The 18,202-nt window shown below is 42.7% G+C and overlaps 7 non-coding genes across 7 annotated transcripts; all 7 read left to right on the forward strand.

Annotated features, from left to right (window-relative positions):
- The first annotated feature begins 331 nt into the window (after positions 1–331).
- TRNAA-UGC (transfer RNA alanine (anticodon UGC)) lies at positions 332–403 on the forward strand. Its single transcript has one exon. It is a non-coding gene; the product is annotated as a tRNA-Ala (tRNA).
- Positions 404–2,833: 2,430 nt separating this feature from the next.
- Positions 2,834–2,905, forward strand: TRNAA-UGC (transfer RNA alanine (anticodon UGC)). The gene has a single exon. It is a non-coding gene; the product is annotated as a tRNA-Ala (tRNA).
- A 2,037-nt stretch (positions 2,906–4,942) lies between these two features.
- TRNAA-AGC (transfer RNA alanine (anticodon AGC)) lies at positions 4,943–5,015 on the forward strand. The gene has a single exon. It is a non-coding gene; the product is annotated as a tRNA-Ala (tRNA).
- Positions 5,016–6,365: 1,350 nt separating this feature from the next.
- TRNAA-AGC (transfer RNA alanine (anticodon UGC)) lies at positions 6,366–6,437 on the forward strand. Its single transcript has one exon. It is a non-coding gene; the product is annotated as a tRNA-Ala (tRNA).
- A 1,962-nt stretch (positions 6,438–8,399) lies between these two features.
- TRNAA-AGC (transfer RNA alanine (anticodon AGC)) lies at positions 8,400–8,472 on the forward strand. Its single transcript has one exon. It is a non-coding gene; the product is annotated as a tRNA-Ala (tRNA).
- A 5,382-nt stretch (positions 8,473–13,854) lies between these two features.
- Positions 13,855–13,926, forward strand: TRNAA-UGC (transfer RNA alanine (anticodon UGC)). The gene has a single exon. It is a non-coding gene; the product is annotated as a tRNA-Ala (tRNA).
- A 1,792-nt stretch (positions 13,927–15,718) lies between these two features.
- On the forward strand, positions 15,719–15,791 carry TRNAA-AGC (transfer RNA alanine (anticodon AGC)). Its single transcript has one exon. It is a non-coding gene; the product is annotated as a tRNA-Ala (tRNA).
- The last annotated feature ends 2,411 nt before the right edge of the window (positions 15,792–18,202 follow it).

Consider the following 18,202-nt stretch of genomic DNA (forward strand, 5'->3'; position numbering starts at 1 on the left):
AAATTAGTAAACACAGACTGACCACCACGAGCAGAACCAGAAATAGGACACGTGAAAACTGAAGAATGCAAAGTTAGTAAGTTAATTTAGGCACAGGTACACATGAGTAAAATTATCATACGAGTGGAAATTACTTCGGAAAATCCAAAAAAGTCAATTGTTGTTACAATTGTTGTTCTACAACCTCACAAAGGTAGAGATCGTGGATCCCATTATAAGTCAACAAGCAGTCAGCACACAAGAAGTTGATGCGAATCCCAGAATTAAGGCACAAAACGTGAAAGCTCAGCAAAATAACTTCAAGTAGATAATCGCACACTGTTATTGCTAAGGGAGTGTAGTTCAGTGGTAGAGCGTTCGCTTTGCATGTGAAAGGTCCCGGGTTCGATCCCCGGCACCTCCAGTCACTGGGATGTAGCTCAGATGGTAGAGCGCTCGCTTAGCATGCGAGAGGTACGGGGATCGATTCCCTACATCTCCAGATTTTATAAAAAGATTAAGTACTCAGGAGGCTGACCATCAATTGAAAATGGTTTACTGAAGCTGTGCTAATTTTATATTATGTAAAATTTTAATTTTGCATCCAACAACCAACCTAAGAAAGGTCAAGGACCGGTCCGCGGGGGCGTTGACCACCGGAACACCACCAGGTAGACTCCTCCAGGTAGGTTATCTAGCTAACAATTACCTTCAGTTAGCCGCTTTACCTGAGGAAAGTGATGCTGGCGAATCCTTAGGTGACACACACAACACTTAATAACTCTGCTTCTGTGACTGCAGAACAAGTCTTTATTTACCCAAATAAATGCTTGAAACAGGTTAAGTATCTCAAACTCAAGTTGGTAACGATGGATCACAGGAAGAAAATATTGTTTCTCAAACCTTAAGTGAAAATTCATGAGAACTCCATTTATTGCAATGATTGAACTGGGACACTATTGCTGATCGGATAATTTATTCCAAGGAAGCTGTTGAACGGCAAGTGAAAGAATGAACGGAAATAATCATTAGCTGAGGTCGTATTTCCAGAAGGTATTGGAAAATACCAAAACTGGAAAGTTCAAGTATGGGACTCCGATGCACGAACCATTCCACTTTAATAAACTGATTTTTTCTTTGGCAGGTGAGGATAATTGCGGAACAGGTGGAAATATTAATCTGTACACTGTAGAATACCTCCAGAAGAGACTCAGAGTAAATGATAACGGTGGTAGACACACCAACAGTTTAGTTTAATATCTTCATCATGCAGCTTATGCCCATGTTGTGGGTGGTCACGACGTACCCATGGTGTGGGTGGTTGTGACAACATACCCATGGTGAGGGTGGTCCTCGCAACATACCCATGGTGTGGCAGGTGGTCACAACATACCCATTGTCTGGGTTGTAGCCACCCCATACCCATTGTGTGGGTAGTCACAACATACATATGGTGTGGTTGGTGGTCACAGCATACCCATAATGTCGATTGGGGTCATAACATACCCACGCTGTGGGTGGTGGTCACATTATACCCATTGTGTGGGTGGTAGTCAGCACATATCGATGGGGTGGGTTGTGCTCACACCATACCCATGGTGTGGGTGGTGGTCACAACTCACCCACGGTGTGGGTGGTCACAACATAACCATAGTGTGGATAATCACAACATACCCATGGTGTGGGTGTTGGTCACAGCATACCCATGGTGTGGGTGGTAGTCACAACATACCCTTGGTGTGGGTGAAAATTTAAAGATTACAGAAACACATAATGGGCCGCAAATTTTGGTAACCTAAAAAATGAAACTGGTAATGTACATATTTATATCTGGTTACCACTGAAGTGCCACACTACGCCAGAATAAATTTCAAATATGTTGACACACATGTACTCTGTGGAGCTCAGGCGAATGAGATACATCATAATCTTCACCTGCAATGTTCTGGATTGAATGATCCCTTTATTTGCACACAGAAATCACTCCCTACGAAAGCAAACGACTTTGCAGGCGTTGCAACATATCCCCAGTGCAAAGTAGGGGCGCCATTAGTACACTAAGAGAAAACATAGTAAGTGTCCGGGGCCCAAAACTGTTCAACAGCCTCCTACCAGCAATAAAGGGACTTAGGAATAGATCCCTGAATGTCTTCAAGAGGGAGATAGATATATACCTAAAGTCACTGCCGGATCAGCCAGGCTGTGGTTCGTAAGTTGGAGTGAGTGCGGCCAGCAGTAACAACGTCGTTGAAAAGGCCCTGATCCACAGGAGGCCTGGTCATCAACCGGTCCGCGGGGGCGTTGGTCCCCGGAATACGGAATACCCTCCAGGTAGACTCCAGGTAGTGGAATAAGTCACTTTGACTTTTTTTCAATTATCCTAGCTAATTTACACATATGTTACTACATGTGATAATTATACTCCTATGAACCTGTACCTAAAAAACTTAGTAAACATAGACTGACCACCACGAGCAGAAGCAGAACTAGGACACGTGAAAACTGAATGCAAAGTGAATAAGAGAATTTAGGCACAAATACTCATGAGCAAAATTATCATACTAGTGCCAATTACTCCGGAAAATCCCAAAAAGTCAATTGTTGTTACTGAAGCGTAAGACTATAGTTCAACAACCTCACAGAGGTAGAGATCGTGGATCACATTATAAGTCAACAAGCAGTCAGCACACAAGAAGTTGATGCGAATCTCAGTACTAAAGCAGCCAGCAGCAACAGCCTGGTTGATCAGGCTCTGATCCACCAGGAGGCCTGGTTACAGACCGGGCCGCGGGGGCGTTGACCCCCGGAACTCTCTCCAGGTAAACTGCAGATAATCGCACACTGTTATTGCTAAGGGAGTGTAGCTCAGTGGTAGAGCGTTGGCTTTGCATGTGAAAGGTCCCGGGTTCGATCCCCAGCACTTCCAGTCACGGGGATGTAGCTTAGATACTACAGCGCTCTCTTAGCATGCGAGACGTACGGGGATCGATACCCCGCATCTCCAGATTTTATAAAAAACATTAAACACTCAGGAGGCCGAGCATCAATTGAAAATGGCATACTGAACCTATGTTAATTTTATATTAAGTAAAATTTTAATTTTGCACCAAACAACCAACGTAGGAAAGATCAAGGACTGGGCCGCGGGGGCGTTGACCCCCGGAACACGCTCAGGTAGACTCCTCCAGGTAGTTCATCTAGCTAAAAATTCCCTTTAATTAGCCGCTTTACTAGATGATAGTGTTGCTGGCGAATCCTTACTTCACCCACACAGCACTTAAGATAATAACTCTGCTTCTGTGATTGCAGAACAAATTTTTATTTACCCAAATAAATGCTTGAAACAGGTTAAGTATCTCAAACTCAAGTTGGTATTGATGAACCACTGGAAGAAAATATTGTTTCTCAAAGATTAAGTAAAAATTCATGAGATCTGCATTTATTGCTATGCTTGAATTGGGACACTATTGCTGATTAGATAACTTATTCCAAGGAAGCTGTTGAAAGGCTAATGATAGAATGAAAGGAAATAATCATGAATTAGCAGTCATTTTTACACAGGTTATTAGAAGGTACGATAACCTGCATGTTCAAGTATGGGACTCCGATGCTCGCACGATTCCAGTTCATTAAGCTGATTTTTTTTCTTTGTGGAATAGGTGGAAATACTGATCTGTACATTGAAGAATACGTCCAAAGAGTCTCAGAGTAAATGATAAAGGTGGCAGAGACACCAAGTATAGTTTAATACCTACATTATGCACCATATACCCATGGTGTGGGTGCTGATCACAACATACCCATGGTGTGGGTGCTGATCACAACATACCCATGGTGTGGGTGGTGGTCACAACATACTTATGGTGTGGGTGGTGGTAACAACACACCCATGGTGTGGGTGGCAGTCACACCATACTATTGGTTAGGGTGGTAGTCACACCATACCCATGGTGTGAGTGGAAGTCCCACTATACCCACAATGTGGGTGGTAGTCGCAGCATACCCATGGTGTGGGTGGTAGTCACATCATACACATGGTGTGAGTGGTAGTCACACCATACCCATGGTGTGGGTGGTGGTCACAACATTCCCATGGTGTGGGTGGTTGTCACAACATACCCATTGTGTGGGTGGTAGTCACACCATACGCAAGGTGTTAGTGGTGGTCACAACATACCCTATGCGTGAGTGATAGTCACACCATACCCAAGGTGTTGGTGGTGGTCACAACATACCCATCGCGTGGGTGGTGCTCAAAACATACCCATAGTGTGGGTGGTAGTCACAACATACCCATGGTGTGGGTGGAAATTTAAAGATTACAGAGGCACATAATGGAACGCAAAGTTTTGAGAGCGAGAAAACTTACAATAGTAATGAACATATTAATATCTGGTTACCAGTGAAGTGCCACACTACGCCACAGGAAATATTTAATATGTTGACACATGCAGGAGACTCAGAAGAATAAACAAAGGGACATCAGTGGAAATAAGTCACTTTGACTTTCTTTGGGTTATCCTAGCTAATTTACACATATGTTGCTAAGAATGATAATTATTTTTATATGTACCACCTAAACAACATAGACTGACCAGCAAGAGGAAACCAGATCCAGGACACGTGACAATTGAATGCAAAATCAGTTTATTTAGGCTCATGTACACATAAATACAGTTATTATAAATAGTGTAAATTACGTAGGATAACCCAAAAAAGTCAAGGTGTCTTATTTCCATTGGTGTCCTGAAAACGTAAGACTAGAGATCCACAACCTCACAGAGGTAGACATCGTGGATCACATTATAAATCAACACAACAGTCAGCACACAATAAACTGATGCGGATCCCAGAATTAACCCTTTAGAGAGCACTGTTATTGCTAAGGGAGTGTAGTTCAGAGGTAAAGCGTTCGCTGTGCATGCGAAAGGTCGCGCGTTCGATCCCCGGCACTTCCAGTCACGGGGATGTAGCTCAGATGGTAGAGCGCTCGCTTAGCATGCGAGAGGTACGGGGATCGATACCCCGCATCTCCATAATTTACAAAAATATTAAGGACTCAGGACGCCTATCAATTGAAAATGGTTTACTTAAGATATGCTAATTTATAATAAGTAGAATTTTAATTTTGCAACAGAACTTCCCAAACAACCAACCTACCCAGCTAAAAAAGTTCCTTTAGTTCACCACTTTACTTGAGAAAAGTGATACTGACGAATCCTCAGGTGACACATACAACACTTAAGATAATAATTCTGCTAATGTGACTCCAAAACAAGCTTTATTTACCCATATATATTTAAAACAGGTTAAATACCACACTTCCAAGTAAAGACTTGAAACAACTTGAATGAATGAATATGGACTCACAGGTAATGACTGCAAGTGGCGAGGGGGAAGTGGGCATACTTCGAAGAATAGATGGTGAGAGGGATGTCTTGAGTCGAAGAGAGAAGAGTCAGGACTAAACACAACTGCTAAGCCGGGAGAAACACTGACGAAGACGAAGTAGAAGGCACACGAACTCTGCAGGTGCTGACTGCATCTCTCTTGATGGAAGAAATTGAGACTTGCTGGCGATAGGTGTCTGAAGGCGGCAAGGGAGGAGCTCATCATTGATTAGTCAGTTCATGGAGTTGGGGTTCACTTCGAATTATGTCGTTGTTTTGCCATAACTTCATTCTTGTTGATTACAGCTCCTTTCACAATGCGTTTGAATCGTTGGGTCGGGATGATAATGAAACGTGTTAACAGGGGTTGATTGCAGGGAATCTCAGAGTTACCTTGAATATGCTTTAATATAGATGCAAGTGTATTGATACGAGCTGCTTTGAGTGATCGATGGTAAACTTGACTGTCTTTTTGGTAAGGTGACTGTGTAGTTCAGATAACAGCATATCTTGAGCATAGTGAGCTGTGCTGTAGAAAGTGATTCCATTCCATGGACAAAAAGAATCAACTTCATCAGCTTGAATTGTATCATGTCGAGATAATTATCACATGTTACTACATGTGAAAATTATACTCTAATGAACCTGTATCTATAAAACTTAGTAAACATAGACTGACCACCACGAGCAGAAGCAGAACTAGGACACGTGAAAACTGAATGCAAAGTTAGTAAGTTAATTTCGGTATAAATACTCATGAGTAAAATTATCGTACTAGTGGAAATGACTTCGGATAATCCGAAAAAGTCAATTGGTGTTAGTGAAGCGTAAGACTACAGTTCAACAACCTGAGAGAGGTAGACAACCGTGGATCACATTATAAGTCAACAAGCAGTCAGCACACAAGAAGTTGATGCGAATCCCAGAATTAAGGCACAAAACGCGAAAGCTCAGCAAAATAACTTCAAGTAGATAATCGCACACTGTTATTGCTAAGGGGGTGTAGCTCAGTGGTAGAGCGTTCGCTTAGCATGTGAAAGGTCCCGGGTTTGATCCCCGGCACCTCCAATCATGGGGATGTAGCTCAGATGGTAGAGCGCTAGCTTAGCATGCGAGAGGTACGGGGATCGATACCCTGCATCTCCAGATTTTATAAAAAAAACATTAAACACTCAGTAGGCCGAGCATCAATTGAAAATGGCATACTGAACCTATGTTAATTTTATATTATGTAAAATTTTAATTTTGCACCAAACAACCAACCTAGGAAAGATCAAGGACTGGGCCGCAGGGGCGTTGACCCCCGGAACACCCCCATGTAGACTCCTCCAGGAAGGTTATCTAGCTAAAAATTCCCTTTAACTAGCCGCTTTACTTGAGGAAAGTGATCCTGGCGAATCCTTACTTGACACACACAACACTTAATAACTTTGCTTCTGTGACTGCAGAACAAGTCTTTATTTACCCAAATAAATGCTTGAAACAGGTTAAGTATCTCAAACTGAAATTGGTATTGACGAACCACTGTAAGAAAATATTGTTTTTCAAAGATTAAGTGAAAACTCATGAGATTTTCATTTATTCCATTGCTTGAATTGGGACACTATCGCTGAGCAGATAACTTATTCCAAGGAAGCTGTTGAACGGCTAATGAAGGAATGAAGGGAAATAATCATGAATTAGCGGTCCCTTTTACACAGGTTATTAGAAGGTACAATAACACGCATGTTCAAGTATGGGACTCCGATACTCGCACGATTCCAGTTTATTAAGCTGATTATTTTTCTTTGTGGAATAGGTGGAAATACTGATCTGTACATTGAAGAATACGTCCAAAGAGTCTCAGAGTAAATGATAAAGGTGGCAGAGACACCAAGAGTTTAGTTTAATACCTTCATTATACACCCTATACGCATTGTGTGGGTGCTGGTCACAACACACCCATGGTGTGGGTTCTGGTCACAGCATATCCATAGTGTGGGTAGTATTCACAATATACCCATGGTGTGTGTGGTGTTCACAACATATTTATGGTGTGGATGGTGGTAACAACATACCCGTTGTGTGGGTGCTAGTTACACCATAATAATGGATAGGATGGTAGTCACACCATACCCATGGTGTGAGTGGAGGTCACACCATACACATAGTGTGAGTGGTAGTCACACCATACCCATCGTGTGGGTGGCAGTCACACCATACCCATGGTGTGGGTGCAGGTCACAACATACCCTTGGCGCGGGTGGTAGTCACACCAAACCCATGATTTGGGTGGTAGTCACACCATACCCATAGTGTGGGTGGTATTCACATCATACCGTTGGTGTGGGAGGAAATTTAAAGCATACAGAGGCGCATAATAGAACGCAAAGTTTGACAGCGAGAAAACTTACTATAGTAATGCACATATTAATATCTGGTTACCAGTGATGTGCCACACTACGCCGCAGGAAATATTTGATATTTTGACACATGCAGGAGATTCAGAAGACTAAACAAAGGGACATCAGAGGAAATAAGTCTGACTTTCTTTGGATTATCCTAGCTAATTTACACATATGTTGCTATGAATGATAGTTATTCTTATATGTACCACCTAAATAACTTAGTAAACATAGACTGACCAGCAAGAGGAAACCAGATCCAGGACACGTGACAATTGAACGCAAAATCAGTTTATTTAGGCTTATGTACACATAAGTGCAGTTATTATAAATAGTGTAAATTAGGTAGGATAACCCAAAAATTGTCAAAGTGTCTTATTTCCATTGGTGTCCTGGAAGCGTAAGACTACAGTTCTACAACCTCACAGAGGTAGAGATCGTGCATCACATTATAAATTAACACAACAGTCAGCACACAAGAAGTTGATGCGAATCCCATAATTAAAGCACAAAATGTGAAAGCTCAAAAAAATAACTTCAAGTAGATAATCGCACACTGTTATTGCTAAGGGAGAGTAGTTCAGAGTTAAAGAGTTTCCTGTGCATGCGAAAGGTCCCGGGTTCGATCCCCGGCACTTACAGTCACGGGGATGTAGCTCAGATGGTAGAGCGCTCGCTTAGCATGCGAGAGGTACGGGGATCGATACCCCGCATCTCCATAATTTACAAAAATATTAAGGACTCAGGACGCCGATCATCAATTGAAAATGGTTTACTGAAGATATACTAATTTATAATAAGTAGAATTTTAATTTTGCAACAGAACTTCCCAAACAACCAACCTACCCAGCTAAAAAAGTTCCTTTACTTCACCACTTTACTTGAGAAAAGTGATACTGACGAATCCTTTGGTGACACATACAACACTTAAGATAATAATTCTGCTAATGTGGCTCCAAAACAAGCTTTATTTACCCATATAAATTTTAAACAGATTAAATACTACACTCCCAAATAAAGACTTGAAACAACTTGAATGAATGAATGAATGAGGACTCACAGGTAAGAACCGCAAGGGGCGATGGGAAAGTGGGTATACGTCGAAGAATAGACGGTGTGAGGAATGTCTTTAGTCGAAGAGAGAAGAGTCAGTACTAGACCCAACTGCTAAGCCGGGAGAAACACTGACGAAGAAGATGTAGAAGGCACTGGAACTCTGCAGGTGCTGACTGCATCTCGCTTGATGGAAGAAATTGAGACTTGCTGGTGATAGGTGTCTGAAGGCGACAAGGGAGGAGCTCATCTTTGATTGGTCAGTTCATGGAATTATGTCGTTGTTTTGCCATAACTTCATTCTTGTTGATTTCAGCTCCTTTCGCGATGCGTTTGAATCGATGGATCGGGATGATCATGAGACGTGTTAACAGGTGTTGATTGCCAGAAATCTTAGAATTATCTTGAATATGCTATAGTACAGATGAAAGTGTAATGATACCAGCTCCTTTGAAAGAGGGATCGATGGTAAACTTGACTCTCTTTTTGGTAAGGTGACTGTGTAGTTTAGATAACAGCATATTTTGAGCATAGAGAGCTGTGGTGTAGAAAGTGATTCCATTCCATGGACAAAAAGAATCAACTTCATCAGCTTAAATTGTATCAAGTCGAGATTCATAAGATGGTGTTGTTGGCATATGTGTAACTCTTGGCATGCGGTGATAAAGGTGGTGTAGATTCAATGTTGGCTGCAGTGGACGAATAGGAAGCTGTTCCTGGTGGAAAGGTCTCTGATTGGTTGGTGTCAGTGGGAAGTGATGGAGGTGGAGGCTTCTCATTGGTTGTCGTTGGAGTGACGTCACTAGTTGGTAGAGACGGAGGAGTTATTGGAGAAGCAGAGGAGGAGGTTAAGTCTTTCGTAAATTTAAGAATATCGGCAGATGGTGGAGAGGCTGGAAATTCAAACAATGGCATGCTGTTCAAGGCGAATAGCTCGTTGATGGTGGTGTTAAAGGAGCCAGGTACTGCCATATTGAAACAACTTAAATAACGGCTCACCCAAGGAAAGGCTTCAACGATGTTAAATACCACATACTCAAATAAAGGCTTTCAAAAGGTTAAATAACAAACACCCAAATATGTGCTTGAATCAGGTTAAGTATCACACACTCAAGTTGGTATTGATGGACCACAAGAAGGAAATATTTCTCAAAGATTAAGTGAAAATTCAAGAGATCTGCATTTATTGAAATGCTTCAATTGCGACACTATTGATGATAGAATAACTTATTCCAAGGAAGCTGTTGAACAGCAAATGAAAGAATGAAGGAAAATAATCATTAGCTGGAGGTCATTTTCCCAGAGGGCATTGGAAAATACCAAAATTGGAATGTTTAAGTATGGGACTCTGAAGGTCGCACGATTCCAGTTTAATAAGCTGATTTTTTTCTTTGGCAGGTAAGGATGATTTTGGAACAGGTGGAAATATTCATGTGTACATTGAAGAATATCTCCAGAAGAGTCTCAGAGTAAATGATAACGGTGGCAGAGACACCAACTGTTTAGTTTAATATCTTCATTATGCACCCTGTACCCATGATGTGGGTTGTGGTCACAACATACCCATGGTGCGGGTGGTGGTCACAACATACCCATGGTGTGGGTGGAGGTCACAACATATCCATAGTGTGGGTGGTCACAACATACCCATGGTGTGGGTGGTCACAACATACCCATGATGTGGGTGGTGGTCACAACATACCCATGATGTGGGTTGTCACAATATATCCATGGTGTAGGTGGTGGTCAGAACATACCCATGGTGTTGGTTGTGGTAACATTTCCATGGTGTGGTTGGCGGTAACAACATACCCATGGTGTGGGTAGTGCTCACACCATACCCATGGTGTGGGTTGTGGTAACATTTCCATGGTGTGGGTTGTGGTCACAATATATCCATGGTGTGGGTGTTGATCAAAACATAACCATGGTGTGGGTCGTGGTCACAACATTCCCATGGTGTGGGTGGTGATCAGAACATGCCCATAGTATGGGTGGTGGTAACAACATATCCATGGTATGGGTTGTGGTCAAAACATACTTATGGTGTGGGTGGTGGTCACAACATTCCCATGGTGTGGGTGGTGGTTACTACATATCCATGGTGTGGGTAGTGATAACAACATAGCCATGGTGTGGGTGGTGGTCACAACATAACCTTGGTGTGGGTGGTGGTAACAACATATCCATGGTGTGGGTGGTGGTCACAACAAACCCAAAGTGTCCTTGGTGGTCGCAACATACCCATGGTGTGGGTAGTGCTCACAATATAAACATGGTGTGGGTTGTGGTAACATTTCCATGGTGTGGGTGGTGGTCACAACATATCCATGGTGTGGGCGGTCACAACATGCCCATAGTAAGGGTGGTGGTAACAACATACCTATTGTGTGTGTCGTGGTCACAGCTTACCCATGCTGTGGGTGGCCACAATATATCAATGGTGTGGGTGGTGGTCACAACATACCCATGGTGTGGGTTGTGATAACATTTCCATTCAGTGGTTGGTGGTCACATTAAACCCTTGGTGTGGGTGGTGGTCAGAACATATCCATGGTCTGGGAGGTGGTAACATCATATCCATGGTGTGGTTGGTGGTCACAACAAACCCTTGGAGTGGTTGGTGGTCAGAACATATCCATAGTGTGGGTGGTGGTCACAACATACCCATGATGTGGATGGCGGTAACATCATATCCATGGTGTGGTTGGTGGTCACAACATACCCATGGTGCGGGTGGTGGTCAAAACATACCCATGGTGTGGGTGGTGGTCACACCATACCCATGGTGTGGGTGGTGGTCACAACATACCTATGATGTGGGTGGTCACAATATATCCATGGGGTAGGTGGTGGTCACAACATACACATGGTGTGGGTTGTGGTAACATTTCCATGGTGTGGTTTGTGGTCACAACATACGCATGATGTGATTGGTCAACACATACCCATGGTGTGGTTGGTGGTCACAGCATACCCATGGTGTGGGTGGTAAACACATACCCATCGTGTGGGTGGTCAACGCATACCCATGGTTTGGGTGGTGGTAACAACATATCTATGGTGTGGGTGGTGGTCACAACATACCCATCTTGTGGGCGGTGGTCAGAACATTTCCAAAGAATGGGTGGTGGTAACAACATATCCATAGTATGGGTGGTGGTCACAACATATCCACGGTATTGGAGATGGTAACAACATATCCATGGTGTGGGTGGTGGTCACAACATATCCACGGTATTGGAAATGGTAACAACATACCCATGGTGTGGGTAGTGGTCACAACATATCCATGGTGTGGGTGGTGGTCACACATACCCATGGTGTGGGTGGTGGTGACAATGAACCCATGGTGTGGGTGGTGATCACAACATAGCCATGGTGTGGGTAATGGTAACAACATATTCATGGTAAGTGTCGTCTCAACATACCCATGGTGTGGGAGCTGGTCATAACATACCCATGGTGTGGAAGGGGGTCACAATAAACCCATGGTGTGGGTGGTGGTGATAACATGTCCAGAGTGTGGGTGGTCACAACATACCCATGGTGTGGGTGGTGGCCACAACATACCCATGATGTGGGTGGTAACAATATATCCATAGTGTGGGTGGTCACAACATATGCATTGTGTGGATGGTGGTCACAACAAATCAATTGTGTGGTTGGGGGTCAGAACATATCCATGGTGTGGATGGTGGTAACAACATATCCATGGTGTAGGTGGTGGTCACAACAAATCCATGGTGTAGGTGGAGGTCAAAACAAACCCATGATGTCGTTGGTGGTCGCAGCATACCCATGGTGCAGGTAGTTCTCACAACATACCCATGGTGTGTGTGGTGGTCACCACATACCCATGATGTGGGTGGTAGTTACAAAATGGCAAGGGGTTTGGGTAGTAGTCACAACATACCCATGGTGTGGGTGGTGGTCACCACATACCCATGATGTGTGTGGTAGTCACCCAATGGCAAGGGGTTTGGTAGTAGTCACAACATACCATTGGTGTGGGTGAAAATTTAAAGATTACAGAGTCACATAATGGTCCGCAAATTTTGGTAGCTAAAAAATGAAACAGTGGTAATGTACATATTTATATCTGGTTACCAATGAATTGCCACACTACGCCAGAATAAATTTTAAATATGTTGACACATGTCACTGGAGCTCAGGCGAGTGAGATACATTATAATCTTCACCTGCAAGGTTCTACATGGAATGAATCCATTATCTGCACACAGAAATCACTCCCTACGAAATCAAACGGCTTGGCAGGCGATGCAACATATCCATAGTAAATGGTAGGGGCGCAATTAGTGCATTAAGAGAAAACATAATAAGTGTCCGGGGCCCAAGACTCTTCAACAGCCTTCTGCCAGCAATAAGTGGACTGACGAATAGATCCCTGATTGTCTTCAAGAGGGAGATGGACAGATGCCTAAAGTCAATGCAGGATCTGCCGGGCTGTGGTTCGTAAGTTGGAGTAAGTGCGGCCAGTAGTAACAACCTCGTTGATCAGGCTCTGATCCATCGGAAGCCTAATCATGAACCGGTCCGCGGGGGCGCTGGTCTCCGGAATATGGAATACCCTCCATTTGGACTCCAGGTACTGGAATATGTCACTTTGACTTTTTTTTTTAATTATCCTAGCTAATTTACACATGTTACTACATGTGATAATTATACTCCTATGAACCTGTACCTAAAAAACTTAGTAAACATAGACTGACCATAACGAGCAGAAGCAGAACTAGGACACGTGAAAACTGAATGCAAATTTAATAAGTTAATTTAGGCAAAATACTCATTAGTAAAATTATCATACTAGTGGAAATGACTTCGGATAATCCAAAAAAGTCAATTGGTGTTACTGAAGCGTAAGACTACAGTTCAACAACCTCAAAGAGGTAGAGATCGTGGATCACATTATAAGTCAACAAGCAGTCAGCACACAAGAAGTTGATGCGAATCCCAGAATTAAGGCACAAAACGTGAAAGCTCAACAAAATAACTTCAAGTAGATAATCGCACACTGTTATTGCTAAGGGGGTGTAGCTCAGTGGTAGAGCGTTCGCTTTGCATGTGAAAGGTCCCGGGTTCGATCCCCGGCACCTCCAATCATGGGGATGTAGCTCAGACGGTAGAGCGCTCGCTTAGCATGCGAGAGGTAGGGGGATCGATACCCTGCGTCTCCAGATTTTATAAAAAACATTAAACACTCAGTAGGCCGAGCATCAATTGAAAATGGCATACTGAACTTATGTTATTTTTTGTATTATGTAAAGTTTTAGTTTTGAACCAAACAATCAACCTAGGAAAGATCAAGGACTGGGCCGCAGGGGCGTTGACCCCCGGAACACCCCCAGGTAGACTCCTCCAGGTAGGTTATCTAACTAAAAATTACCTTTAACTAGCCGTTTTACTTGAGGAAAGTGATCCTGGCGAATCCTTACTTGACACACACAACACTTAATAACTCTGCTTGAAACAGGTTAAGTATCTCAAACTCAAGTTGGTATTGATGAACCACTGGAAGAAAATATTGTTTCTCAAAGACTAAGTAAAAATTCAAGCATAGCATTTATTGCTATGATTGAATTGGGACACTATTGCTGATTAGATAACTTATTCCAAGGAACCTGTTGAACGGCTTATGACGGAATGAAGGGAAATAATCATGAATTAGCGGTCATTTTTACACAGGTTATTAGAAGGTACGATAACCTGCATGTTCAAGTACGGGACTCCGATGCTCGCAAGATTCCAGTTTATTAAGCTGATTTTTTCTTTGTGGAATAGGTGGAAATACTGATCTATACATTGAAGAGTTCGTCCAAAGAGTCTCAGAGTAAATGATAACGGTGGCAGAGACACCAAGAGTTTAGTTCAATACCTTCATTATGCTCCATATACCCATGGTGTAGGTGCTGGTCACAACATACCCATGGTGTGGGTGATCACAACATACCTATGGTGTGGGAGCTGGTCACAACATACCAATAGTGTGGGTTGTGGTCACAGCATATCCATGGAGTGGGTGGTATTCACAATATACCCATGGTGTGTGTGGTATTCACAATATTCCCATGGTGTGCGTGGTGTTCACAACATATCTATGGTGTTGGTGGTGGTAACAACATAACCGTTGTGTGGGTGGTAGTCACCATACTAACGGTTGGGATGGTAGTCACACCATACCCATGGTGTTGGACGAAATTTAAAGCAAACAGAGGCGCATAATGGAACGCAAAGTTTGACAGCGAGAAAACTTACTATAGTAATGAGCATATTAATATCTGGTTACCAGTGAAGTGCCACACTACGCCGCAGGAAATATTTGATATTTTGACACTCGCAGGAGATTCAGAAGACTAAATAAAAGGACATCAGTGGAAATAAGTTGGACTTTCTTTGGGTTATCCTAGCTAATTTACACATATGTTGCTATGAATGATAGTTATTCTTATATGTAACCCCTAAATAGCTTAGTAAACATAGACTGGCCAGCAAGATGAAACCAGATCCAGGACACGTGACAATTGAATGCAAAATCAGTTTATTTAGGCTCAGGTACACATAAGTACAGTTATCATACATAGTGTAAATTACGTAGGATAACCCAAAAAAAAGTCAGTGTCTTATTTCCATTGGTGTCCTGGAAGCGTAAGACTACAGTTCTACAACCTCACAGAGGTAGAGATCGTGCATCACATTATAAATTAACACAACAGTCAGCACACAAGAAGTTGATGCGAATCCCATAATTAAAGCACAAAATGTGAAAGCTCAAAAAAATAACTTCAAGCAGATAATCGCACACTGTTATTGCTAAGGGAGAGTAGTTCAGAGTTAAAGAGTTTCCTGTGCATGCGAAAGGTCCCGGGTTCGATCCCCGGCACTTACAGTCACGGGGATGTAGCTCAGATGGTAGAGCGCTCGCTTAGCATGCGAGAGGTACGGGGATCGATACCCCGCATCTCCATAATTTACAAAAATATTAAGGACTCAGGACGCCGATCATCAATTGAAAATGGTTTACTTAAGATATGCTAATTTATAATAAGTAGAATTTTAATTTTGCAACAGAACTTCCCAAACAACCAACCTACCCAGCTAAAAAAGTTCCTTTAGTTCACCACTTTACTTGAGAAAAGTGATACTGACGAATCCTCAGGTGACACATACAACACTTAAGATAATAATTCTGCTAATGTGACTCCAAAACAAGCTTTATTTACCCATATAAATTTAACACAGATTAAACACCACACTCCCAAATAAAGACTTGAAACAACTTGAATGAATAAATGAATGAGGACTCACAGGTAAGAACCGCAAGGGGCGATGGGAAAGTGATTATACGTCGAAGAATAGACGGTGTGATGAATGTCTTGAGTCGAAGAGAGAAGAGTCAGTACTAGACCCAACTGCTAAGCCGGGAGAAACACTGACGAAGACGATGTAGAAGGCACTGGAACTCTGCAGGTGCTGACTGCATCTCGCTTGATGGAAGAAATTGAGACTTGCTGGTGATAGGTGTCTGAAGGCGACAAGGGAGGAGCTCATCTTTGATTGGTCAGTTCATGGAATTATGTCGTTGTTTTGCCATAACTTCATTCTTGTTGATTTCAGCTCCTTTCGCAATGCGTTTGAATCGATGGATCGGGATGATCATGAGACGTGTTAACAGGTGTTGATTGCCGGAAATCTTAGAGTTATCTTGAATATGCTTTAGTACAGATGAAAGTGTAATGATACCAGCTCCTTTGAAAGAGGGATCGATGGTAAACTTGACTCTCTTTTTGGTAAGGTGACTGTGTAGTTTAGATAACAGCATATTTTGAGCATAGTGAGCTGTGGTGTAGAAAGTGATTCCATTCCATTGATAAAAAGAATCAACTTCATCAGTTTGAATTGTATCATGTCGAGACTCATAAGATGGTGTTGTTGGCATATGTGTAACTCTTGGGATGCGGTGATCAAGGTGGTGTAGATTCAATGTTGGCTGCAGTGGACGGATAGGAAGCTGTTGCTGGTGGCAGTCTCTGAATGGTTGGTTTCAGTGGGAAGTGATGGAGGTGGAGGCTTCTCATTGGTTGTCGTTGGAGTGACGTCACTAGTTGGTAGAGACGGAGGAGTTATTGGAGAAGCAGAGGAGGAGGTTAAGTCTTTCGTAAATTTAAGAATATTGGCAGATGGTGGAGAGGCTGCAAATTCAAATAATGGCATGCTGTTCAAGGCGAATAGCTCGTTGATGGTGGTGTTGAAGGAGCCAGGTACTGCCATATTGAAACAACTTAAATAACGGCTCACCCAAGGAAAGGCTTAAACAATGTTAAATACCACATACTCAAATAAAGGCTTTCAATAGGTTAAATAACAAACACCCAAATATGTGCTTGAATCAGGTTAAGTATCACACACTCAAGTTGGTATTGATGGACCACAAGAAGGAAATATTTCTCAAAGATTAAGTGAAAATTCAAGAGATCTGCATTTATTGCAATGCTTCAATTGCGACACTATTGATGATAGGATAACTTATTCCAAGGAAGCTGTTGAACAGCAAATGAAAGAATGAAGGAAAATAATCATTAGCTAGAGGTCATTTTCCCAGAGGGCATTGGAAAATACCAAAATTGGAATGTTTAAGTATTGGACTCTGAAGGTCGCACGATTCCAGTTTAATAAGCTGATTTTTTTCTTTGGCAGGTGAGGATGATTGTGGAACAGGTGGAAATATTCATGTGTACATTGAAGAATATCTCCAGAAGAGTCTCAGAGTAAATGATAACGGTGGAAGAGACACCAACAGTTTAGTTTAATATCTTCATTATGCACATTATACCCATGATGTGGGTTGTGGTCACAACATACCCATGGTGTGGGTGGTGGTCACAACATATCCATAGTGTGGGTGGTCACAACATACCCATTGTGAGGGTGGTCACAACATACCCATGATGTGGGTGGTGGTCACAACATACCCATGATGTGGGTTGTCACAATATATCCATGGTGTAGGTGGTGGTCAAAACTTACCCATGGTGTGGGTTGTGGTAACATTTCCATGGTGTGTTTGGTGGTCACAACATACCCATGGTGTGGATGGTCAACACATCCCCATGGTGTGGTTGATGGTAACAACATACTCATGGTGTGGGTAGTGCTCACACAATACCCATGGTGTGGGTTGTGGTAACATTTCCATGGTGTGGGCTGTGGTCACAACATATCCATGGTGTGGGTGGTGGTCACAACATACCCATGGTGTGGGTGGTGGTCAGAACATGCCCATAGTATGGGTGGTGATAACAACATATCCATGGTATGGGTTGTGGTCACAACATACTCATGGTGTGGGTGGTGGTCACAACATACCCATGGTGTGGG

Source organism: Cherax quadricarinatus, unplaced genomic scaffold (genome assembly GCF_038502225.1).
Source record: "Cherax quadricarinatus isolate ZL_2023a unplaced genomic scaffold, ASM3850222v1 Contig979, whole genome shotgun sequence".
Classification (NCBI taxonomy): Eukaryota; Metazoa; Arthropoda; class Malacostraca; order Decapoda; family Parastacidae; genus Cherax; species Cherax quadricarinatus.